At 31.0% G+C, this 26,899-nt stretch overlaps 1 protein-coding gene across 13 annotated transcripts in view; it reads left to right on the top strand.

Moving 5' to 3' along the window:
• Positions 1-612: 612 nt before the first annotated feature.
• LOC127700530 (roundabout homolog 1-like) overlaps positions 613-26,899 on the top strand; it is a 99,648-nt gene continuing 73,361 nt past the window's right edge. For 7 of the 13 annotated variants that reach the window (XM_052204066.1, XM_052204065.1, XM_052204064.1 and 4 more), the window contains exon 1: positions 22,788-23,212. The gene's annotated coding sequence lies outside the window, so the exon portion shown is untranslated. Of the gene's footprint in view, positions 693-12,729; positions 12,851-20,070; positions 20,132-22,787; positions 23,213-26,899 lie in introns of those variants that run through there. The other 6 variants (XM_052204059.1, XM_052204056.1, XM_052204058.1 and 3 more) reach the window with 4 other exon arrangements.

Here is a 26,899-nt window from a genome sequence, read left to right as displayed (position 1 = left end):
ATAAAAATGTCAACTGTTCCTAGCACCCATCGGGCCTTTTAGATAACATAGGATATTGACCTTTTTTAACTGCTGTGTATCCAGTAGAAAATCTGAAACTTGTAACAAACATTATAAAAAAATTAAGGAAAAAAAAGTTTGGATTAGACAAAACATTGATACAAGTACCTGTATAAGATCGGACAGCTGATTTAGTTTATACATGGACATAATTCAATAGCAAAAAAATTATCCAGATGTGTATTCCATATTTCTTAGTATATCTGGATTATTTCTATTTCTTGAATATTTCTTTTTGAAGTAGATGCAGTTATTATTGTAAGTGAATGTTTTGTGCACTTTTATGCAATATTTGGTGGTATGAGTGTTTTTAAGTCTGATGTAAGGTCACATATCTCCATTTCAAACAGGATTACCCTTTTGCATGTTCAACACAAATTATAGAACATTTCATTACAGAACTATTCTGTAAGAAAACACCATAGATGTTCTATAACTTAGAGCAATTAATCCAGCTTTGTGCTGACTTGTATAACTTTTAATGAGAGTACTTGAATGAAAATAAAAGCAATGTATCAAATCATTTTCATCTTTATTTCTAGGTATAAACCCAACTGCTTTGTGAATGAAAGATCCAGATTTCAGACATCAAAAGAAAATATTTGATATCAAAGGATCCAGGTTAATTACAGGTGAGCCAAGTTACAATACAGGTTGCATGTTAATTTTGTACAATATCGAAGGATTAGATTGTCCAAGAAAGGAACGATTTCTATTGGTCACTAAGTTATATAGAAATTTATTTATCGTGTGCCATTTTTCTATTGTTAAAAATGACAATTCGAGCCAATAAGTCTGAAGTTAACATATGGTCATTTCTTAAAAAGATTTTTTTCCTATTTTCTATGAATAAACTAGTTTATTAAAGAGAATTAAGTATTCAGAACCTTCTCACTGTGACATGTTTGATGTTGGATTCTATTAAAAAAGACAGATACATATAATGTTGAGGTGAAAAAAGGTCAGAAAATAACTTTTAATACATGGATTATGCACATATATAAAGCAGTTGTTACATGTAAGGAAATAATGTTTACGACAGCAGACATAAAAGGAGTATTATACACATACATCTGTTGCATATTTTATATATATGCATTTTATAGAATTTGATATATTTATAAGAAAAACAATTTAACCAAGACTTTCTTTTTTTATTGTTAGGACTTGGTTGAAAACTGAGGTAATATGTATCTGGCATAATGGTTGATTCAAATTTCTTCTATAAGAGTTTGACCCTGATGGTCATCTTTCTGTTTTCTAATACTGCAGATACAGTTTAACTGATTTTCTGTTCAAATTGTTGGTACATGTAAGGGTGAATTTATGATTTGAGCTGCATCTTATAGAAATTGACCTTATGCAAATGAACACCAATACATTTGTTAACCTATTTCGGGTTGGGAAATTCTGTTTGCAAAATTTGTAACTGTTTGAAAATTGAATAGATATAAGAACCCACAAAACAGACCAAAATTCATCTTTTACTTTGTATATAAATGTTCCAAAATCAATCAAAGTCTTATACATGCACTTGCATAAGGTTGATTTCTATCAGATGCAGCTCATTTCATAGACAAATGATACTTGATAGCTGCTATGTGCAGACTTTTATTGTGTGTTTTATGGTCTAGATGGGTAAAGGGGGGAGGTTTGGTGTGAAGTTAAATTGGTTTAACCGACAGCGTTTTGTGCCTGAACCAAGGTTGGTTGTGTTTGTTTCAGGTGTTAGCGGTTGATGACCCTCCTATGATGTACTGTTCATTATCTTTATATATTCCTGTTATCTGTGTCATGAATTATTGAATTACTACTCTAATTAAGAAACAAATTTGACCTTTTTCTCTATTCTTGTTCCATGGTATAAATAGAAATAGGTTTCTGTATTTACATTTCTTCAACAGAGTAAGACGGGTAACATAGTCATTACTCTTTCTGTAAGTTCATCAAAACATGTTTTTAATGAACCTTTATGAGGTTTTTTCCTGAAATAATAGAATCAAATTAATTTCAATCAAAGTTTTAAGTCTTAATGTGCTCATCAAGTGTAAAGTTCTATAAATGTTTGGAATTAAATTGTCAGGAACAGTTGCTTCATCTTGGCAGTGAAACTAAAAGTGATAAACAAAAATTTAATCAGATTTCAAATTTGTCTGTTGGTGGTATATTCATTTAAAAGTTTCTAATTTGAATCTTGTTAATTTCTCTAGGCTTTAAAGTCATTTTTTTTTTAGATCATATCTGTTTCATTATACCATTACGGTATTTATAACCTACACTTCTAAGTAAGAAGGTTATATAGTTTTTTACCCGTCATTTTTTCATTCTGTCAGTCCATCAGTCATTTTGCTTTACCAATGCTAAATCTAATACTTTATATTGGATTGCAACCTCACTTGGATGTATGGTCACATGTGATAAGAGGAAGGTCCCTATTGATTTTGAGGTCACTGCAGATAAGGTCAAGGTAGTAGTTAGACCACCAAAAATAGACCCCAAATTTGTGCAGGAAGGGGGTGTCCATATGCTAAATCATATACTAAATGGGATTGCAATCATATAAGGAGAGAAGGATCTCTATTGATTTTGGGGTCATTGCATCTAAGGACATTATGTCATCATAGTACACCTTAATTTATATGGGAAAGGGATTTCCAGATGCTAAATCATATATTTTATATCAGATTGCAACCTTATTTTGATATATGTTGTTTTATAATGAGAGGAAGATGCACATTGATTTTGAGGTAACTGCATCTAAGGTAAAGGTCATAGGTTTGGACCACCAGGCTATGCCAGACATGGTTAAAGTTTTGTTTTATTTAACCATGCGTTGAATCTAAAACAGTAAAACAATATACACTCAGTTATATTACCAATGGATGACATTTTAAAAGTATGTTGTTAAACTCTGTATTGCACCATGTGTAGCATCACTTAAAATTTTTGCTGCACACAATTTCAATGTGTATTGGCAACTTAAATTGTCACTTTTCTTTACAAACCATCTCCTTAATCATTGACTGTATACTATAGTAATCAGCCTTCTTTGTTATAACCTTTTATTTTTTTTTAAACAGAACTTTTATCTTGGACGCTTTAAAGATTATTGCTTGAAATAGTTTTTTTCATTTTTTTTTAAAAGTGAGATGACACATTGCATAAATGAACAGTTACTGTATTTGCCTGCTCTGTAATTAGAGACATGGATATGTAGGTGACTGTAAATCATGCAGGTTAACTTGTGCTTTTCATAGTTAAATTTTGGCACTTTCAAAAATGCAACAATTGCACTTTTGATGTATCTTAAAATCAGTATTTAGTGCAAATGAATGATAGCAGGTGATAAATTACCTGACATGTTATTTTAGCCTATCAATTCATTAATGATTGGATCCATTTAAATGTCTGATTGTGAAAAATTTTAACCAATAAAAAAAGTGTGTCATAAAATCAGCTAGAAGATGATGAAAATGATGGGAAATTGGTTCTACAGCATATCTACATCAAGAAAAATTTTTCCATAAGGGATATCTCCTGTTTTGGGGGTTTAAAAATTGACCTGAAAAGAATTCTTCCATCTGTGAACTTCTCAATAAGGTCTAGATAAAAGAGATCACAAGTTATAGATGAAGTCAGTAATATTATTTGTGAATATCTTGGATAGTAAAAAGAGTATAGATAAGAATATACTTGCCTTAATCCACTGAGTTGCTCATGAGCCATTCTGTGGATATAAAAACTCTTGTATAGTAAGAAAGGTGTTTGGAAAAGTATGCTATCCGTAACCTACATTTCATTTTTGAACAATCAATTTTAAGTGTGATAGTAAAATCCATTTTTAGGAAATTACAGTAACACAGAAATTACATTTAATTATTGGATACACAGTAATTAAATGCCATTACTTAAATATTTGGGGAAGAGAATCTGGGAATGCAAAATTTAAAACTCAACTTGGCTAACTTATAATTTATCTTTATAAATGCCATATAACTAGTAAATTTAGGTAAGATAACTATATTATGAATCATGTTTGTGATGACATAGTGATATCCAACTTTTAAGATATTTCCTTATAATGTCATACTTTTCAATATGATACAGATACCTTATAATCCAATACAGTTTCGTTCTGTATGCATGAAATATTTGCCACTTGACATTAAGTCAATAAGAATCAATCACATGCAGTAGTTTAAATAAGTGATTTGTTTCATATTCCATGGTATAAATTAATAGGTAACTTCAAGACATAACTGAAACATGGTAAGATATCTAATAAAAATTAACTAACTTAGTTTGGAATTGCTACCCTTAAAATGAAACTGTACTAGATAAGTACCATGCAATCTGCATGCTTAAATGGGCATTTTAGTAAATTTAATTAAATATATTATAGGCAAAGTTTCTTACCTTTCCTAGAGGGGCAAAAGCATCTTTTTCGGGACATCAGGATTTGGCCTTTATTCTTGCAGGATTTCAGGTTTAAAATTTTTCAGGACTCAGGAATTAAAGATTCATTTTTTCAGTATCCAGGAAAGAATGCTTTATGTTTTCTGGATTCCTGGATTCAGCTTTTATTTTTCCCAGAATTCAGGATGACACCACCCTCCTACCCCCTACCTCTTCCTTACCTACTTTATTTTCATTGCAATCCAACTAATCTTGTCCCTTTTTAAGAATCAGTCATAAAACTATGATTATATGAATAGATTCTTAGAATTTCTTGGATACCTTTTCACTGTGTCAGTTGTTTGTAGCAAAATGCTGATGAAACATTTTAAGAAGAAAAAAAACAAAACAATTGTAGTTTCTTCAAAAGGAAATATTTATTATTAAAAAATTCTGATTTATTCAAGTCCATATTACTTTGAATAAATAATTCTTGCCTAATGGGAATAATAATAACATGACGGTAAAAATTCTGATGAAAAATTCAATTTTTGATAAAAAATATTAGTCATTTGTAATGTAGCTATACACCCTCCTGTGTATTTTAAGTGTTTTTGTTAGATTTTTAGGAATAAGTTTAATGAGGTATAATTATAACAAAAGATACGATGATTCAAATGCATATTAATTACATAATTATGCAACAAAGTAGAAAATTTTAAATGGTTTTATTAAATTAAATGTGATTGGACTTTTGTTCTAACCTAAGGTTATTCATATTTCTGTAATCAAAAAAGGTATCCAGCCGTGGGTAGTCCTGTGTATAATGGCTGCTTTCTGTTTTCACAAGTCTATGATTGTCTCTTGTCTGATGATACTCCAGAGAGTCCAGCAATTTAAACTAAAAATCATTTTATTATATTCAGCAATTCATTCGATATTGTTTTATGTGGTGGTTTAGGGTATGCAGGAAAACAATGTCTGAATAGATAGACCGGACCATAAATTTGGTTCACATTAATATCACATAAACATGTTCTCGTCCTTAGTTCATTTAATATTTGCTACTGGAGGTTAAAATCACCAATTCATTATCTTATATTCTTGAATTGTTCATCTCTGAATGATTTAATGTCTAAATGGATTCATTTTTTGTCTCGCCTTGACGGAGTCAAAAAGCGAGACATAGGTATGCTGTTTCCGGCGTCGGCGACAGCGGCGGCAACAATGTATTAGTTTGTGATTAGGTCTAGTTCATGGTGAACCACTAGTGGTAGGTCAATGATATTTGGTATGCAGTTGTATTAGCATCGGCACATCTCATTACCATGGAGATTATTTGGTCCCGCTCCCTCAGTCAAGGTCTATTGACTTTGAAACTTTTCATAGTTTACATGTATTAGTTTGTGATTAGGTCAATTTATGGGGATCCACTAGTGGTAGGTCAATGATATTTGGTATGCAGTTGTATAAGCATTGGCATATTTCATTTCCATGGAGATTATTTGGCTCCTCCCCCTTAGTCATGGTCTATAGACTTTGAAAATTTTGCTAAGTTCACATGTATTAGTTTGTGATTAGGTCAGTTCAAGGGGAACCATTAGTGTTCAGTTGTATAAGTATTTGCACATCTCATTTCCATGGAGAATATTTGGCCCTGCCCCCTCAGTCATGGTCTATTTACTTTGAAACTTTTGCTTACTTTACATGTATTAGGTTGTGATTAGATCAGTTTGAGATGAACTGCTAATGTTAAGTCAATGATATTTGGTATGCAAATTAATTGGCATTTACAAGTATCGTTTCCATGGAGATTATATAGCCCCACCCCTGATCATGGTTCATTGACTTTGAAACTTTTACATAGTTTACAAGTTAATGTTTGTGTTTAGGTTTGTTTAAAGGGAACAACTTATAATAAGTCAATGGTATTTGGTATGCAGTTGTATTAGCATTGGCACATCTCATTCCATGGAGATTGTTTAGCCATGTACCGTCAGTCATGGTTCATTGAATTTGAATATTTGCATAACTTACATGTTAAAGTATTGCTATTTTACGGTAATTTCAACATTTGCATTATCAAAATTACAAAAAGGCGAGACATATCTCTGTGATAACAGTTTATTATTTCATACTTTCTTTTATTTACAGCTAATTGTGGAAATCCTTTTCTTGATAGGAACTACTATGATATACCATTGACAATAGGTATTGAGTGGTGGTGATAGCCATGCATTTCAAAGTGTATAGAAAGCTCTCCTCCCAATGTCATTCTCATTGACTTTGGAGGCCCCCCCCCCCCCCCCTTTTTCAGATAATTTAAAAGCTTATAAATTATATCTTTGAGATTTAGTATGTTGTTGCAGTCATATAAAATCTCTGTTGAAAGCAGTATTATACCACATTTTAAGATAAAACTGTGGATTCATTATTATTCGTTGGATACCAATTTTCGTGGATTTCTATTTACAGGAGAACCACGAAATAAAATTTTCAAGGAATGGCAAATTTTCTATAGGCTTGTAGGCAGACTTCAGCAAAACCACAAAATTAAATATCCACAAACATGTAAGTTTTCCTTAATCCACGAAAAATTGGTACCCACGGAAATAAATGAATCCACAGTAATACATAAAAAGGATAACAGAAATCACAGAAAGTACCGAACAGTTCAACAGACCATAATCCTGCCACATTCTGTATGTGCCTGTCCCAAGTCACGAGCCTGTCATTCAGTGGTTGTCGTTTGTTGCTATATATCATATTTGTTTTCATCTATTGTTTTGCATATAAATCAGTCCATCAGTTTTCTCGTTTGAAATGTTTTACATGTGTCCTTTTGGGGCCTTTTATATCTAACTATGTGTTACAGGTTTTGCTCATTGTTAAGGGTCTGTATCAGGTGACCTATAGTTGTTGACTAATCTACATAATTTGGTCTCTGGTGGAGAGTTGTCTTATTAGCAATCATACCACATCTTCTTATTATGCCCAACCTATGATAGTAGTAGGGGCATTATGTTTTCTGGTCTGTGGGTCTGTTCGTTTGTTCGTACGTCCGTCTGTCCGTCTGTCTGTCCTTCAGTCCATCTGTCCCGCTTCAGGTTAAAGTTTTTGGTCAAGGTATTTTTTAATGAAGTTGAAGTCCAATCAACTTGAAACTTAGTACACATGTTCCCTATGATATGATCTTTCTAATTTTAATGCCAAATTAGAGTTTTGACCCCAATTTCACTGTCCACTGAACATAGAAAATGATAGTGCAAGTGGGGCATCCGTGTACTATGGACACATTCTTGTTTTCATATATCATATACGATAAATTACTAAAAAAAAAGGGCATATGATAATGTCTACCAAATAACCATAAATTTATCTCCAAGCCAAATTTTTGACGAGTTTTAAATTGGTACCAAAAAGGATCGAAATGAGTCTTAAGATGACCTAACTCATTCTTTGAATGAATGATAGGTACCATCACTATTTGTTGAGGAGGTGATGTTATTTTATGAAAAATTTGTCTTTTTATAACCTTTCACTTTTTCTTGAAATGGTATGTCTTCTGTAGAGTTATATTTAAGGTTCCTATTACTCAATGACTTATAGGCCCACTTCTTTTTGAAGGTATGGGAGCAGATTTGTCTCTGGTGTCTTGTATAGAGAGCATTATATATGCACTAATCAGAATTATTGAATTAATGGTGTTATTTCATCTAATTTATTTTTTTTGTCCCTGTAGTCTTTGATAAAGTTTATTTTTATTTACCATTGAAAAGTGTAATTTGTTCCATTGTGGATTGTGTGTCCAGTATAGTTAATTGCTTTAGTTGCTTTGTCTGTTAGAAAGTTCCTATTACCATTGAAAGTTTTGTATGCATTGACTGTAATACAGTTAGCTTCATGTCACCTGTACAGTCCATTTCTCTTAGACCTTTCTTTATGTTTGAAGATAACTTTACTATTAAGAGTGTAATGGGTGTTAACTTCACAGTTCCAGTCTGGAATTCCATATCTCCTATTCAGTCCATTTTTTTACAGAAGCCTAAAAGCTGTTTTTAATAGGATGACTGGTAGAAAGTTTATAGTACCATGGAGAACTGTAATAGGTGTTAATTCTAGTGAGATCTATTACATAAACATGTATCCTCCAATTTCTATTAAACTAAACATCTGTCAATTGTATTATGATATTCCTCATAATTAAAAAAAAATTAAACAGAGAGATGCCTGAGAAAATTGTTAAATATTTATATCATTTGAATTTTACCAGATCAACTAATTGGTTAACTAAATGATATCATCAAGCTTTATCTGTTACTGTAAGCCAACTTATTTCCATGAATATTTTTTCCGCTAGCATCCATTTTCAATTGATTTTGTGTTTTTTTTTTATTTTTGTGGTTTCTTTCATGCTTGTGTATTCATATATTAAAAAGAGAAAAAAACTGATTATGACCATTTTTATTCACATTATTTTTCATTAACATTAAATTGAATAAATATAAAAATAAGAAGGTATGCATTGCCAATGAGACAACTCTCAAGGAGAGATAATGTAGACAGTTCTCTTGCAAGCAAAAAAACCTTAACTGTAAAGGTTATCTAAGTATTAGTATTAGTAACCTTAATTATCATTTACCACTGAAATTGTGTCTTCCTGATTTGGAAAAGCTTTAATTTCTTGCATTTATTCAAATACATGCCATTAAAGAAAGCTGTACCATTTTATAGGCAATTAAATAGTTTGATGATGATGTACAGTTAGTTGATCCATCTCGCCTGTCTTTTTTACCTGATTGATTTGTCATAAAAAGATACAGATAGCCAAATTTTTACCTGATTTTGATCATCAAAAGGTGCAGATAGCCAATTTACAGATGATTAAATTTAATTATTTCACATTCAGAAAAGAAAGCAAATTGGTCAAATAACTGGCTATCATTGGCCAAGGGGTGGTCTGTTTCATAAACCTATTTAAATTTTTGTATAGAATTTCAAGTGAACAACATTTTTTTGAAATTTTTCAGTAAATTGACTCCATACAATTGAACAATAAGACTATTGAGGAAGCTTGTCAAAATGGTAAATTGTAAAAATCGACAGGTGGCCAGCTTCTCAACTGACATTGTTGGACCAAAATTTATATAGAGCTGAATAAGGTAGGGTTATCTTTGCCTCAGGTTGTAGGAGGTATTGAGTATATCACTGTTTGGTCACATGACTTTCCAGCTTCATCTCTTCCTCCGGTTGTAGGAGGTATTGAGTATATCATGGTATAGTCACATGACTTTTCAGCAATTGCCACGATGAAAATCACCATTATGGCATTAAGGATATTCACCACTTACATTTTTGGTGGAAGAAGATTTTCAATCTTCTGAAATCCAATAATGCTGGAAGGTCAAGTCTAAGCATAGACCGTTTTGAGGAGTGTTTCTGTGATTCCCTTTCTGTGCTTTACAATTTTATGAATACCATTCCTCATCTGGACACCGATTTGTAGACATGATTGGTAACAAATTTGTGTGTCTGCATCATGTTATGTGGAAAAAGAACAGAGAAACAAATGTACAATTACCTGAATTCGGGCTTGTATAGTCAGCGGTTTTTAACTCCATAATTAAAATTGCCAGGCAGGCTTACGGATTAAAGAGAGACTAAACTTTTTATATAACTTCTAGTACAGAGGATATGAATTTTATTTATAGAAGGAGAATTTCATCATTCTTAGAGAACCATCAATTCCCTTTAGGGATTAAGAGTCTAGGGTCAGTTCCTGAAATGAAACCCCTCTTAGAATAATCAGTTTCAGTGTCTGTCTTTTTTGCTCTCATGATACAGTTTGACCTGGGACATACTCAGTTCAGATCATTAGATGATAAAAATTCAAAATGTCTTGACATATTTTGTTACAATGTTGGTCCAATTGTCTGACACAAGGAAATGAATTTTTTAAATAAAATTATTACAGGTTCCTGACTTGGGACAAGCAAATACAGAAATGATTGGGTTTAAAATGTTAACAAGTGCTAAAAAACCATACACCTGACCTGAGGGACAATTGTGTAACAGCACAACATAAAAATAAACCTATCAGTTAATGACGAATTTTGAACTGCTTTCAAATATGACAACACTCTAACTGTTCATGATTGATTGTTGGGTAAGTGTTGCTCAAATTTAAAGTTTCTGAAGAGACTTAAGTGTTAATGCCTGCCAACTTTCAAAATCTACATTGGATATATTTAGCACTTTTCAAAATATGTTTATAATAAAACTAAAAACAAGTCACTGTGAACAAATATATCAATTCATGATTGATTGGTGTTTGTGTTAAACTCCACTTTCAGCACTCGTTACTAAAATCATGGTGGCCAGTTTTCATTGACAAAGGAAGCTGGAATACCTAAAGTGAATAACCACCTTTGACCGAAAAACTTTTAAGTTAATCCTAATCTATTCCTGGTATATTTGCTTCCTTCCAGTTGAACATGCTGAGATGCAATGTAGGGAATTATAGAAAATTTTATTTGAATCAACAATATTAGGAGATTTTTATGTTTAGTTTAATCTGTTTTGGTGGAGACATGAGTAAGTATATTATTTTTGGAAGAAAGAAAAATGTTGAAAGCAACAATGGCACATAGCAGGCTGGGTTGGTGTGGTCTGCTTCTTTTGTAATTCAAGTTATCCTTTCATGTATCTTTTTCCTCCTCAGAGCTTTGATCATTTATTCTAATTATTTTAAAACCCATCTGACTTTCCTATCATTCTTTTATATTTTGAAACACAGCTGACTTTTCTTAAGCATTATGCTTAAACAAGTTTTCATTCAAAATGACCTAGATACTAAAGTTTTTTAGAAATTAGCCAAAACCGCAAAAAAACTCAGTAAAAAATCAACATTTCAGGGCAATAACTCTAAAACAGGTTGTCAAAAATATCATAGTAATTAAACTTGTCATGTTGATCATTTTTGCAGTTTACACCTTTAACCTACCTGACTTCCTATAGTTTTCAAATTAACAGCAAAAAATGGGGAAAATTTATATTTCAGGAGCAGTAAAATTTGGAACAAATACACCTGAAAGTACCATTTAAGGACAGATTCCTAGATAGAAAAAAAAAAAATCTTATTTTAAAATAACTGGTAAATCCTCTCCTTTTAAAACGTGTATACAATATAAACACAGCAGTTTTCAGTGCATGCTGATCCCAAATTTCCCTGGGTGAAGTCAGTTCACTATGCAATCTCCTTTGCCACTGGTCACATATATCATTGCTGTGGTTTGTATCAGTCACTCGTATGACATCATACATGTAACCAGATCTTATTTTGTGGTCCAAAGTTTCTACCTAGTTTCAATTAATAGATGGTATCCACATGCAAAGTTTGTTCAGGATCTTCTAGACAATTTGTTAAACATGATTTGATCACCTGACACATTCTAATTATCCTACATTAGTTACTTGTCAAAATCTTATTGTAATTTAACATGGAATGATACATGATCTACACACTTTATTATTCTAAATTAATCAAGAAATTTGAATTTTATGACTTCAGGTGGGAAAAAGCTATTTAATGGGGTTGAAATTTCACACTCTTTGTCTACTGGAGATGGATTGATGATTTATTGAAAAAAAAATGAATTAATTGAGATTGGAAGTCAGAAAATAAAATTTGATTGTGGAAACAATTCATGTTTTATAATTGATTAGCAGAGTTGATGAATTTAAATGAGTTATCTCCCTTTTTGTAAACATGTGGTAGCCCTTTTGAACTTTTAACTCAATTTATAAGTCAAAATCTGGCAGCAAAATATTCTTTTCTGTCAACACATGATATGGTATTAAAATAATAAACAAAAAATATGACAATTAAAATCCTTGGCAGGTTGGGAAATGAAATAAGGACATATTCCATTGGGTACGACTGTATTCTGGCACAAGTATTCAATGTCAGTCAGTGTAATCTGATTTATGAATTAATTAACCCTGCATCATTGATTTAAAATTATATAAACTGTGCAGGATTTTGAGAGATTTAATCTGCTTGTCTGCAACAGGTGCAATAACATTATATGATTGATATTTGGTATTAAATACAAATTTACAATCAGATTTCATTCATAAATGAGTATTTAGGGTGTAAAACAAGTTTGCCATGATCTTATAATGAATTGAGAGTCAATGTGTCAGGGTCTTATAAAGATTTATTTTTAGTTAAAGTATAAATCTGTTCAATGTTGACCTTCTGTTTAATTTCAGATGAGTTTGGACTCCTACCAGTATTTACTAGACAGTAACAGACCAACAGCTTAGTTGTCCCTTCAATAGACCTTGTATGGTCCAAATATTTTTGCCTGATTGAAGGCTGGGAATAAGCTAGGTATTACAGTTAGATACTACAGAATTTTTTCTGTTAGACTAAGTACCATAGAGATAGATTGAAAAAGAGGTTAATCATTTTATTGCAAATTTGTATACTGTAAATTAAATGTTTGCATGCATTTATTTTTGTCATTGTTGCACAAAGGACAAAAAAAAACCGACAGTTTAATTATTATGATTCCATGAAATGCTACCTACAAATATTGCTATCAAAATTTAAATGCAAGGTTTTGTTTTTAGCTCACCTGACCTGAAAGGTCAAGTGAGCTTTTCTCATCACTTTACGTCCGTCGTCCGTAAACTTTTACAAAAATCTTCTCCTCTGAAACTACTGGGCCAAATTTAACCAAACTTGGCCACAATCATCATTGGGGTATCTAGTTTTAAAAATGTGTGGCGTGACCTGGTCAACCAACCAAGATGGCCGCCACGGCTAAAAATAGAACATAGGGGTAAAATGCAGTTTTTAGCTTATAACTCAAAAACCAAAGCATTAAGAGCAAATCTGACATGAAGTAAAATTGTTCATCAGGTCAAGATCTATCTGCCCTGAAATTTTCAGATGAATCAGACAACCCGTTATTGGGTTGCTGCCCCTGAATTGGTAATTTTAAGGAAATTTTGCTGTTTTTGGTTATTATCTTGAATATTATTATAGATAGAGATAAACTGTAAACAGCAATAATGTTCAGCAAAGTAAGATTTACAAATAAGTCAATATAACCGAAATGGTCAGTTGACCCCTTTAGGAGTAATTGCCCTTTATAGTCAATTTTTAACCATTTTTCGTAAATCTTAGTTATCTTTTACAAAAATCTTCTCCTCTGAAACAACTGGGCCAAACTAAACCAAACTTGGCCACAATCATCATTGGGGTATCTAGTTTAAAAAATGTGTGGCGTGACCCGGCCAACCAACCAAGATGGCGGCCACAGCTAAAAATAAAACATAGGGGTAAAATGCAGTTTTTGGCTTATAACTCAAAAACCAAAGCATTTAGAGCAAATCTGACATGAAGTAAAATTGTTTATCAGGTCAAGATCTATCTGCCCTGAAATTTTCAGATGAATCGAACAACCTTTTGTTGGGTTGCTGCCCCTGAATTGGTAATTTTAAGGAAATTTTGCTGTTTTTGGTTATTATCTTGAATATTATTATAGATAGAGATAAACTGTAAACAGCAATAATGTTCAGCAAAGTAAGATTAACAAATAAGTCAACATGACTGAAATGGTCAGTTGACCCGTTTAGGAGTTATTGCCCTTTATAGTCAATTTTTAACAATTTTTCGTAAATCTTAGTAATCTTTTACAAAAATCTTCTCCTCTAAAACTACGTGGCCAAATTAAACCAAACTTGGCCACAATCATCATTTGGTTATCTAGTTTTAAAAATGTGTGGCGTGACCTGGTCAACCAACCAAGATGGCCGCCACGGCTAAAAATAGAACATAGGGGTAAAATTCAGTTTTTGGCTTTTAACTCAAAAACCAAAGCATTTAAAGCAAATCTGACATGAAGTAAAATTGTTTATCAGGTCAAGATCTATCTGCCCTGAAATTTTCAGATGAATCGGACAACCTGTTGTTGGGTTGCTGCCCCTGAATTGGTAATTTTAAGGTAATTTTGCTGTTTTTGGTTATTATCTTGAATATTATTATAGATAGAGATAAACTGTAAAAAACAATAAATGTCGGCAAAGTAAGATCTACAAATAAGTCAACATGACCGAAATTGTCAGTTGACCCCTTTAGGAGTTATTGCCCTTTATAGTCAATTTTTAACCATTTTTTCGTAAATCTTAGTAATCTTTTACAAAAATTATCTCCTCTGAAACTACTGGGCCAAGTTAATTATAGATAGAGATAATTGTAAGCAGGAAAAATGTTCAGTAAATTAAGATGTACAAACACATCACCATCACCAAAACACAATTTTGTCATGAATCCATCTGCGTCCTTTATTTAATATTCACATAGACCAAGGTGAGCGACACAGGCTCTTTAGAGCCTCTAGTTTTCTGATCCCGTCCCATTACAATTTTTGCGATAATGACTCAATAATAATAACAATGAAATTTTTTTCTGAATTTACAGTATCTGATTGCCAAAAAGTATAATGTCAAGTAAAACAAACAATCAAAATCCACTTTTTAAAAACCAATAATCCTTCAGAGCTCATCAGGTAGTACCTGCCTCGTATTACAGTAAAAATGCATCTGCTTGTTGAAATTACCATTAAATTTTATTTAAGTTTTGGGATTAGCTATTGATAAGGCATTGTGAGAAGTGTCCTAAAACTGAGAAGTGTTTGAGCTTATGTCCAACTGTATATGTATGCAGCCTCAATGTAATATTGAAGATTGATAATCATCTAAAAAAGTAAATCTGCAGCATCTTTAAGTATTGCCCATTAACAGACATTTTGGCCTATCAATAATAACTAATATGTAAAGTTGGCAGGGTTCAGTTTTATCCATGTTAGTATCTATATCAGTCAGATGGTTGTTAGATGCACCTTCCTAGGTCCTGTCTGTCTGAACCGTTATCTGGTATCTTGACGTCATTCAGAAGTAACTGTCATATTGTTACATGATTTATTACATGTAGGTTTCATGCAAACTGACATTATGTTCCTATATGTTGATTGCAGGTGAATTTTGTGGTCCACACCTTCTCACAGTTGCTTAATCAGGTGTTCTTCAGAATTTAGGTTGCTCCTATTTGAAGTTAATTACACGTAGGGATGTGTATCAGTAAAAAATGAAGACTAAAAAAATAGCAAAAAATTGTACCCTACAACTATTCTTTCTTTCTGCAAATAATGATAATTCTCAAACTATATATCTGTAAAGTTTCTGAAAGTGTGAACGCAGTAGGAAAGTTGTGGAGAGAATGAAACTTTCAGAAGGAAAAGAACATGGTAAAAATTAGGAGTTTTAATTAGATCCAGCAATCTATTGTAAAAGAAAAGGTTCACTCTGAGTATCGCCCATTGAACAAAATGTTGGAACAATTTTCATCCTGTTATTTCCATGCTTTGCCATAATGTTCATGTTATATTTTTGTATCTATACAAGCATGATGTGTCATAACAACTTTATAGAATTATTCCAATTAACAGAACTAAAGACTAATGAAGTGTGAATGACTCTGATTAGAATCAGCTCTGTTCACTATCATTCACAGAAGGTGGTTTGAGCTTCTTCCAACACTTAGGTCAGCATATTTGTAAAGTACAAAGGGCTCATCTTGACCTAAAAATTACATAAGCATGAAAATCTGAATAAATTATCCCTGAAAAAATTAACCTTTGAACATTTGGAAATTTTTTTCAATATCTTATCATTTCAATCAGTGTTTTCGCAGATTCATGTTGGAACTCAGATGCTGCGTTGAAGGAGAAAATTCACATATTCATTATATTTCTGTACCTTGGTGTTGGTACATTAGCACAATTATAATCTCTAATTGAATTGAATATTTGTGGTCTTAGTCAAACATAGATTGATTATGTTTATACAGTATAGAGAGTGATATAAGGTTGTGGTTTCAGACAGGTTTCGTGCATGATTTTGTCTGTAATAAGACAGCTTAACATGCAACAAATATACAAGTTTGTAATGTAATCTGTCAGTTTTTAACAAAATAATATCAAATTTAGTTTCTTGTGAATTTCAATTTAATTGGTCTTATTTTTATATATGCAGATTATCCAATACAGATAGAAAAAAATGAAGTCTTAACTCAGGTTTCTTATATAACAATAATAATAATAATAATAAATTCTTTATTTAAAGAGGGAAAACACAGTTAGTTACAATTACTAATCTTCCCTGAGGCCCTCATATACAATACAAGTAAGAAATAATAATAAGAGAAAAAGAGCAAACATACAACATATTAACACATAGTCAGTTCACAATCGTATAGTCATGATAGTTCAGTGTACATGTACCATTAGAACATTTATAACAGTTACAGAGTGCATGTAGTAAATAGATATTATATACAAATCAAATGGTAAATATTAAAGCTAAACTCATAACCATGGAATATATGAAGGCTTAACTCAGGTTTGTCTGATAACTATACTACTATTAAATTTAGGGTGCTGACTGAGCATGTGCCAGAAGATTTGTCACAAAACCCATATTTTATGGTTAAGTTTTAAACTTTATTTTAAGTTGTCCACCCAAGTTCATATCTCATGTACTAAGTGACCTGCAGTCATGTAACTTTTTGTAAGGATTTGTCTTTGATAGTATAGCAGTCTTTCTTAAAAAAAGTAGATCACCCTGACCCATATTTTAGGCTTAATTGACTTTGATTTATATCTGAGTTTAGATCTCATATAGAAAATGACATACAATCATTTAACTTTGTGTAAGTAGCATCAGAGTTTTCACTTTTCTCACAGAAGTCATCAATTTGATCATTGTTTTATTATCAAAGGAGGTGAACATGTGAACAGTATTTTGTCGAAGTTGTCTTCTCCTGAAAACTGGCTGGCAGAATAAACAGTAGAATGCAAGTTATTTTTCAAATAAGAGAAAGCCAAACTTTGTGAAAGTTATATATGAAAAATCATCAATTTGTTTTGTGCAATGAAAACCCAGTAGGCATAGGAATTTTTTATTCTTTTTTTTTTACCCACATTTTTACCTATGCATTCAAAAATCAAAGTTTGTAAAATTTATTCATGCATATATGATAGAAAGGAATACCTGAACAACATATTGGTTTGGGTTGAGAATATGGTGCAGTAGTGCTCATCATAATAATTCAGGTGAGCAATACAGACTCCTTGGAGTTTCTACTTGTTAGAGGTTTCTTCAGAACGTTTTCTTTGACACCAGAGTGGCTGCATATACATAAAACAATATTTTTAAATAAAGATGCAATAGTTCAGTTGGAGTTTTAGTTCAATTAAATTATGGTAAGAGTGGCATTTTTCTTAAATAGATAATTTCAATTATTTGGATTATATACCTCTGCACTTCACACCGGAATCCAACACTGGATTGCTTATCAGATTTTAGTTGTGTTGCTGAGGTACAATGTCACTAATGTTAACTGGACATCTTCATTTTATTCAACTCTTATGTACTTCTTAAGGCTCCTTCCTCGATTTTGTTGCATCTCTACCATTTCTTTGAAGAAGCACAGGCTGAACCAGTACCATTTCTTTCCACACCATACTTCTAGTAAAGGAGAGAATAAAAACACATTTTTGAGTTGGGTACATATTTCCTGGCAGATAACACATGTATTTGTCACAAAGATTAATAACTAGCATGACATTTTTTACACAGAAAAGGATTCAGTGAGAGATCAATATTATAAAGTACATTAATCATACAGAGACAGTGGTCATGTTATTCTGTTGTAGACAACGGGTGAAGTCAGGCCGCCATCATCAGACCTGAGTAGTTGATATAGACGGGTGATGTAATTCGGTACAAAAAATATGTCTATAATCCTGAAGTAAATGTGGGAATTAACGACTCTGTCAAATCTATGTCCTCAAATAATTTTTGTTGTGAAATTCAAGAAAAAGCTTTATTTATTCTGTTTGATAAACAAAAATAAATAAAAGTGCAAGCTTATTTATAATTTAAAAGAAAAACACATGTCACCAACCCCCAAAATGTGTTACTGATAAATGGCCTTTAATTCAAGGTCATATTCTTAAAAAATCTATATCCCTATGAATGTCTAGTTGGGGAGAATCCTTACTTGAACAATTGGTCATTTGATGTTATAAAAATCATCTCCAGTTCCAGGTATATGACAGATCTTTAATATTAAAGTCCAAAGAAGACGGCATAAGACATAGTTTGACTAGGTGCTCTTTTGCTTATTTTCTTTTAGAATTGTTTAACTTTGTGATGATTTAAAACTAAGTCCAAATGACGGGGTAGACCAAATTCAGTGGGGTTTTTTTAATATCCCTTCGCTAGCTGACACTCTCCTGAATTATTATACCCTGTTTTCACACAGCCTGTCAATATCCGAATTGTTTTGAAATTACAATAAAAACAGAGTATGTCCCCTTTCAATTTTGCACAAATAGTTTTTTTTTTTTCAATTCAGTCTCCAGACATCGTATGTATTAGTTAGATTTTCAAGTGGTGCATCCAGAATAAATAATAAATGTTCATATAAATCTTTATTACATGTGACAAATACTACTATACATTGCTGAACAGTGCCAGAACACAAAACCGATGTTAACTCTGATATTAAAATGACATCCATCTGATCTGTAGTGAAAGTGAAAGCAGGATATTTGGGTACAATCAATTTTTCATCAAAGCAGATACATGTTAGCTTGAGAGGTGAAAAAAAAATATAAGAAAATAAGAATGGAAAAAAGTCCTGTTTGAAAAGAAAATGAAATATTAAGGCCCTTTGTATGAAGTAATTTTGTTTATCCCGAACTGAACAGTGAATTCTAAGATTATTTTTGCATTGTGTATTAGTGATTGATAAAATCTTTTTATTAATAATTGAGTCTTTACAGATTTTTAAAATCCCACAAGAATATTTGAAAAAAAAAACAATGTACAAACGAGATCCTTTAAAAGAATTTAAAATAAATTAAAATGTTATTGCTTGTTGAAATTTCCACCTGCTGAGTTCCAAAGTTAGATGTTGTGTTGCCTTAACATGTGTACCAAGTTTGGCATTAATCCTTGTAATACATTGACAGTAATCTTGTCTGAGACCTGCCACAGGACATGTTATAAACCATACACAGTTTGCTTCTTCTCAATGCCCCAATCATTGTTTATTGTCATATGACTGTGTATTGTCTATATTGCTTATCTTGTTTATCAATATTTATATAAATTAGCATTAGATTTTTAGATATCAAAATAAATTGCATTTGGGGAATTTTGAAGTGGCCAGATGACTTTTCTCACTTTTTAATTTACAATTGAGCCCTGTTTCTGTAAGAAAAATGACTGGTTATTCTAGTATAAAACATCAAAATAAAAAAAAAAAAACACCAAATTATTTACATTTTTAAAACTAAAATTAAAAACAAATAGAACTGAAATCGGAATCAATTTAAAGGCATGGAATTTATCTGAAAAATAAGAAAAAAGGTGCCAAAAAATTAAAAGAACTTGCATTATAAAAAAATAAAAGAATGCTAGCCATGAAGGGAATATTTACACTAGATAATTAGTTTCATTTTTTCTTCTTTCCAGATAATTGAACAGAATATGTGGTTCTAGACAACAGGTGTAATTGTGTACAAAGTTTTTGAAGGTAAGCATAAAGTTTGTCTTATGCAATACACTGTCGTTAATTGTTTTTATTACCTGTTTTAAAGATATAAAATCTTTTGAAAGTATCACCTGTTATTTGGAAAGCAAATTTCCAACATGGATTTGTGAATTTGCTATGATTTCAAGTTTTCTCTGATCCAGTTAACTTTATTGCTCAATTCAAATTTGTATGTAACTAAACTAACTAAACCTATAGGGGTCCCAGGTGTCTCTGAAGATGAAAGGGGGATACCTGTAGAGATGAAAGGTTCTACCTGACCAAGGTGTGAAGTCAATTAAGGATAATGAGATGATACCTACTGATCACTTCACACCTTTGTGTTTAATTTACTTATTGACACATGACTGGGAGGAGTCTCTAAGGAACATCTGTATCTCCCCAGCTAAACATGCATTGTCTGGTAAGTCACATTGGAAAATATTTAGCGAGGATGATTTTTTTAACAATTTTGAAAAAAATTGCCTTAATTTTTTTAGATACTTGTGAATTTTTAAGAGGCCTAGACAAACAATTAGATACAAGAGGGGGAAAAATTCTACTTTAAAAAATCAGAGATAATCGTGACTTTAAGTCCCAGGTGATATGCAGTTTCAAGCTAAAGATTAAATAAAAAGTTTCTTTCTCCTCTTCAATAAATTCCAATAAAATTTGTATTCAATATTCAAAATACAAACGCCATCAGACAAAATATCAGAGCAAAGTTTACATTTTAACATTTTCAGTTAAATTGTTTTGAGATATTTCGTGTATTTCTGAACATGTAAAATAAAACGTTCGTTCTTTTTAATTAAAATTTCAGAACAACTTATACTTTCTTCTAACCAGAAATTTAATATTTTATCATTAAAAAGGCCCATACATTAAAAAAACTTTTTTCCTTGTGTGTAAAGTTAAACTGGTATAGATTTCTGTAATTTTATACACAGTTTGTACTTCAGATGTGTATTTTTGCAATATACATGCATATTGTATTTCCTGGACTATTAAGAAAGATATTTGTTGAGAAAGGCAAGGTTTTTATGTAATGAAATTCACTTCTTGATATGAATTTAGGCATTAATCTTAATTTATGAATAAAAAGGTTTTAATTTTTTCAAGAAAAAACCCAAAAGTGTAACATAATGTGATATTGTAAATTAATTAATGAAGCCATGTCAATTACAGATCAAAAGAAGGACAGTAAGCCTTTTCATTGGTCTTTTATCTTTCTATCATGTGTGATAGGGCTTCAGAGAGTGTTAAAACTTAATCCTCTTTTATGCTTGTCTTTTGTTTGGGTTGTGATCATTTTTTTATTTAGATATGTCACCTTTGTGAGGATAAGGGTATTATTATCTGAGAAGGATTAGGAAATGTGTTGTATTCTCAAAGATAACTATTGTCCACTTGTTTACCACAAGAAGTTCTCCTAATCCAAGTAAGACCCTGATTAAATATTTAATATTTTTTATTATCTATGTTTGGTAATATTTTTTTACAGTTGTAGCTGTCAGATTATTGTTGTATAAATACTTGTACTCGTAAATCAGTTTATAAAATACAAGAAGTGTTGTCCTAGAAATGATTTATACATTTTTGAAGGTTGTCAATGTTTACATGGATATGTTTTTTAATAATCTGCCATAATTGACCATTTTTCCCAATTTTTTTTTAAAACTAGAAACAAAACAGCAATGATAAGAATGGTTATCCAAAAGGTAAAGTAATTGAATTTTTTAATAATAATTATATCATTACCCACACAATAACAGAAATATTTGTAAAAGCTATCCTATATTTAATAACTATATACTTAGAAATTTCAATGAAAATTACGAAATTTTAGAAATGATGAAGGGTTATTCAACAAAATTTGAAAAAGTTTCATCTTTTTATGATAACTTGAGCAAAGTCAAACTATGTAATAGCTTCAACACAAACACTATAAAATAAAAAGAACTGAAGTTAAATTTACGAAAGATATTAGCAATAAACAACAATTATAGAGAACTGCATTACAACAATAGATGTTTTTAATGGAGGTATTTCTACCGATCCTAATGAAAATTGCTTTGTACTCTATTGCCACTAGTTTGTAATGTACAAATACATTCCAAAGTATCCCTTTTTATACTGATAACATCCCATTACAATTTAGAAATCATTTTCTGGTACTATTTTAATGAATTCTTTCCTAATTTCCATAAATGTGTATTGAAGTAGCAGCTGTTTCCAAGATTTGGATCTTGCATTGATTTTGTTTCTTTTCTCCTTCTAAATATTATTGTACCATGTAATAATATTGTTATGAGTTCAAATCAAAAATCACTGCAGGAAAAGTCGTCAATTTTTAGAGGTATTCTCCAGAAATAAATGAATAAAAAGTATTTTTACAATTGGACACAAGCTTAATCTTGCCATTATAGTTCTTTAATCATAAAACTGGTATGAACTATAGATTTTTTATCCTAAGCCTTTCAGTAGTAGCCAATTTGTCAAATATTGATTTTACCCTCTGAGGGCCCCAGCAGGATCGAGATTGCTGCTATTTTTCATAAGATGTCAATCAACCTTTTAAACCACACCTACTGGACCGTATTGTCACGCCTTGTTTATTCTTCTATACTGGGAATGTTAGAATTGATTGTTAAGTGGGAGGGGCTTCATTGTCAACATTGAGAGTTTAGATAACACTGAGAGAATGTGTTAGCATCAAGACACATGTGTGACTATTGCCATTATAGATAGAAGAAAAATTTAAGAAAAAAAGTGGGAATATAAGATTGGATTTTTTAATTTTACATTCTGAATATTTGGTGTAAAAAGTTATTCAAAATAAAATATTTTTTGCTTGTAGGGTAACTGGATTTTGTGAATGGACTTTTATGAATATTGATATTTGAGGATTAATTTTACAATAGTGTTTATAATCTGCAGTATATTCTGTTTTCTATATTGAATATTGGAATACCATGCACTTAAGCTGAGAAATAGAAGAAATATTGGATTATTTAAATAGATCTTTACAGAGATAACGGGATATTTTTATGGTTATCACACTGGACATTTTATTATTGTCAGGTAAGATGATCTTTTATCAATATTTTTGCCATAAACCAATTAATACAAATTGTATTTTCTCATTAAGTAATGCAATTAAACACAAAGACAAAAGATATTGATTGTGAACCTTGATGGATTTTTTTTTTTTTTATTGGTGGATTCGAGAAGGATTAACATGCACCTGGACATTGTATTTTTGTCTTGCCATTACAATGGGATGTTGATGTATCTGTTTGGTCATCAGGGACGATGGATTCTTTGTTGATATGAATCGGCCTGCCATTTTTTCTGTCCTGGACATTGCTCAAAGTAAATTGATTTGGTGGTTGTTAAAGCTAATAATTTGCATCTAGTGTTAATGATTAAATTTTTTTTCAATGAGTTAGTTTGGGGTGTTTTAACATCCTACAAGACAACTTAATGCTCTAAGTCGGACAGATTTTTATTCAAACTACATGCTTTTTATGAAATAATAATTTCTAACCAGCCAAGTACGTACGAAATTGTAAAACGGGAAAACAGTATAAAGAATACTAGTAAGCTATAAAACATTTTTGCTGCTAATACGATTGAGGTTCAACTATGGGATTTAGTTAGAAAAAAACATGTCTTAGGTTAAATCAAGGTTCTAGGTGTAGTCAAATGTTTTATCTGTGTTGATATATGATAAATCCGTGCAAACATTGAATTTGATAAAACAATATTTCTTATCACACGTGTCTGTTAAAATAAATAATTTACAAAATTTATTATTGTATTGTTTTAGAATCGTCGCCAGTTTGGTATTTCTAATATTATATTTGGATAGTGGTGTGAATAAAACAGCAATATTTATTTTTTATGAAAATATCTGTCATATCTGATTGTAAATCCCTAGATAACAATTAAGCTGGCCGACAGTTAGGACATTTACTCTGTAATTTGTGGCAATTTTATAGTCGCTTCAATCCAGGCTATTTCAAATCTCTGTTTGACATTTTACAGAGTTGACAATGTGGTTCAGTGGTATTCTAATCTTTTTAACAATTTTTTACTGAATTTCAGATTAGGTTTTGGTATCACAAAAAAGAAATGACAGTTACGAAATGTTTTATTGAGGCCATGTGGTTGGATATTTTTGTGGAAGATTAACCTCCTTTCAAAATTTTCCTTTTGATTCACAACTGTGTGCTTTTATGGAAGTTACTATATTTAATTGATTGGTATTCAAAGTGAAGAAACATCCCATAGGGGCTTTCAATAGTAATTTCATTAGTTTTTAGAAAAAAAATCAAAGCATGACAGCAGTATAATTCTTTCTAAAGTGCATCTTCTCAGCTTGCAATTTATATTTGGTCCGGTGTTACATCAATAGAAAATCGTATTTAAAATTGTTGTCACACAATTTAATTACAACTCAACCAGACTCTTAATAAAAGTATCTCAAAAGAGGATATGATTATGCAAATGTAACATCAAAAGAATTTGTAATTAGTTTTTCATAAATATTCCCTTATTATAAGGTTACTCAATAATCATACCCAGTCAAGTTATGAATAAAATTACTGCTATCATTTATTAATGATTTGATGTGATAAGTGACCATTGTCCGAATGGCCAGCTGGTGTGGACATATGGAACCACATTAACTCCATGTCCCTGGAGTGATGTCCAGTGTACATTAGCAGCCATCATTATATCATCAATGACAGAAAGTCAACTTATAACTCCTTAATATAAACATCAATAGGATGCTTGTTCACTTAAACAATTGCAATTTTTAGAAAAATCACATTTAAAGCTCAGTTGTTAATTGTAAATGTAAAGATATACATGTATGAGCTTTTGTAACTATTCTTGTACATTTATTCACATGCTTATAAATATTCTGTATTCATGCATTTGAATAATAATCAATTGATGAGAAATTAACTTTCAGAAAAAAAAATACCACTAGTAAAAAATGTTCGTCCAAAAATATCCAATAACAGATTGTTCTCAGTATAATATATACAAATGTTTAAAAGAAAGAAAAAAAAAATCTATCTGAACTTTTTGAAATTGATTTTCTTAGTGCTTCATTTCAAATTGATAAAACTGTCTGTAGAAACTGCTAAACAATTTATAAATGGTATAGATATAATTATTCTCTTTAGACCTTTAATCTTTAAATTAAGATATAGCAAAAATAGTTTTTCTTATAATTGGTAATTCATTTCTTATACAAACATATATTTTTTCTGCACCAACAAATATTACAAATCCTATTTCCGCCATTAATATAGGAAAATTAATATTGTATAGAAATTTTATTCAATTTATTTAAAACAATTTTGGATAAATATTGAATGTTCCATCATTGTATAGATTAGCACAGAGTTATTTGTACAAAGATCAATTTTGATTCTATAGTTTGTGTATATAAGGGATTTCAACAAAACCTAACAGCCTGGCACTAACAGGGTAACAGTCAGTTATACAGGATGGAGTTACTTCAAAATGTTTATTTTCTGGATTATTTATAAAATATGGGATGCAGAGAATTTTAGGGAAGTGCTTATGAGTGAAATAGGATTTTATTAATTGAAAAAATTATTGACAAAAGGAATTTTCTATAAAAATCACAACAGTGTTATTGAGGGGTAAGGGGTTCAATAGGAAGTGGTCACTTATAAATGTTGGTATTTTAGATTTTAAACTTAATAATTGTACTTGAATTAAGCCTGTAGCATTATATAGATGTCCGTATAAAACTGAAAGAAGACAGCACTAATTCAAATACAGTATAAGATGCAATACATATACCATGCAATAATTTTGACCATCAGATTGGAAGTTTTTCATAATTAATAGCATCATACGATCAGGCTAAAACCAAAAGAGTTACATTGTATACAGGGTTGAAATGAAAATATTTTACACCATTTCTAACTATTCCACCAGTTTCTGTGTGTGTTTTACACCCTTTCTTACTATTCCACCAGTTTCTGTGTATGTTTTAGCGGGTTTTTGCTAAGTTTACATTTTTTACAGCAATGCTTTCATAAAGATATTGAGAATCATGTCTAAATAGGTGTTTTTACAGCGGGGTTATAGATGATCTCAGCATGAATCTTAAAGGATTCTGGTTCTAATGACATCTTAAATGATTACATCTGGGGTTTGTAAACAGGAATTTCATAACAATAAATTGAGAACAGGATGTGTTTTGTGTCTCTGTGTTGTGTGAACCTACATTGCAAGGTTAATGTGCATTGTTTGTTATAAAGTGTGCACCAATTCTTTCCTGGAGTTAGATGGAAATAGAAACAATTAAATGAGTAAGTGCTTGGATTAATTTGTCTAATGTACATGTCTAACCAATTTCAGTTTGTCAAGTTAAGCTTGGAATTGTAATTGTGTAATGACTTTTTCTCCAAAAACATATTTTAATGAGTATTGATTCATTGAAAAGATAGTACCATCTTCATAGCATACCAAGCAGGAAACATTTTGAGAAGAAAATACCATTTCTAATTCAAATTCTTTTATACTAATCACACATATCTGGAGTTGGTTTTGCCGGTAAACGGACAGAAAGTCACAGGACAAAAAGTCACAGGACATAAAGTCACAAATTTGATAGGACAAAAAGTCACAGGACAAAAAGTCACAAATAATTTGTTGACAATTTTTTGAATATTTAAGAGAAAGATCTTGAAATATTTTCTTTTTATTACATATATT

Source organism: Mytilus californianus, unplaced genomic scaffold (genome assembly GCF_021869535.1).
Source record: "Mytilus californianus isolate M0D057914Y unplaced genomic scaffold, xbMytCali1.0.p SCAF_5, whole genome shotgun sequence".
NCBI classification, from domain to species: Eukaryota; Metazoa; Mollusca; class Bivalvia; order Mytilida; family Mytilidae; genus Mytilus; species Mytilus californianus.
Note: the sequence above shows the minus strand (reverse complement) of the source record. Positions and strands in the feature narration are given on the sequence as shown.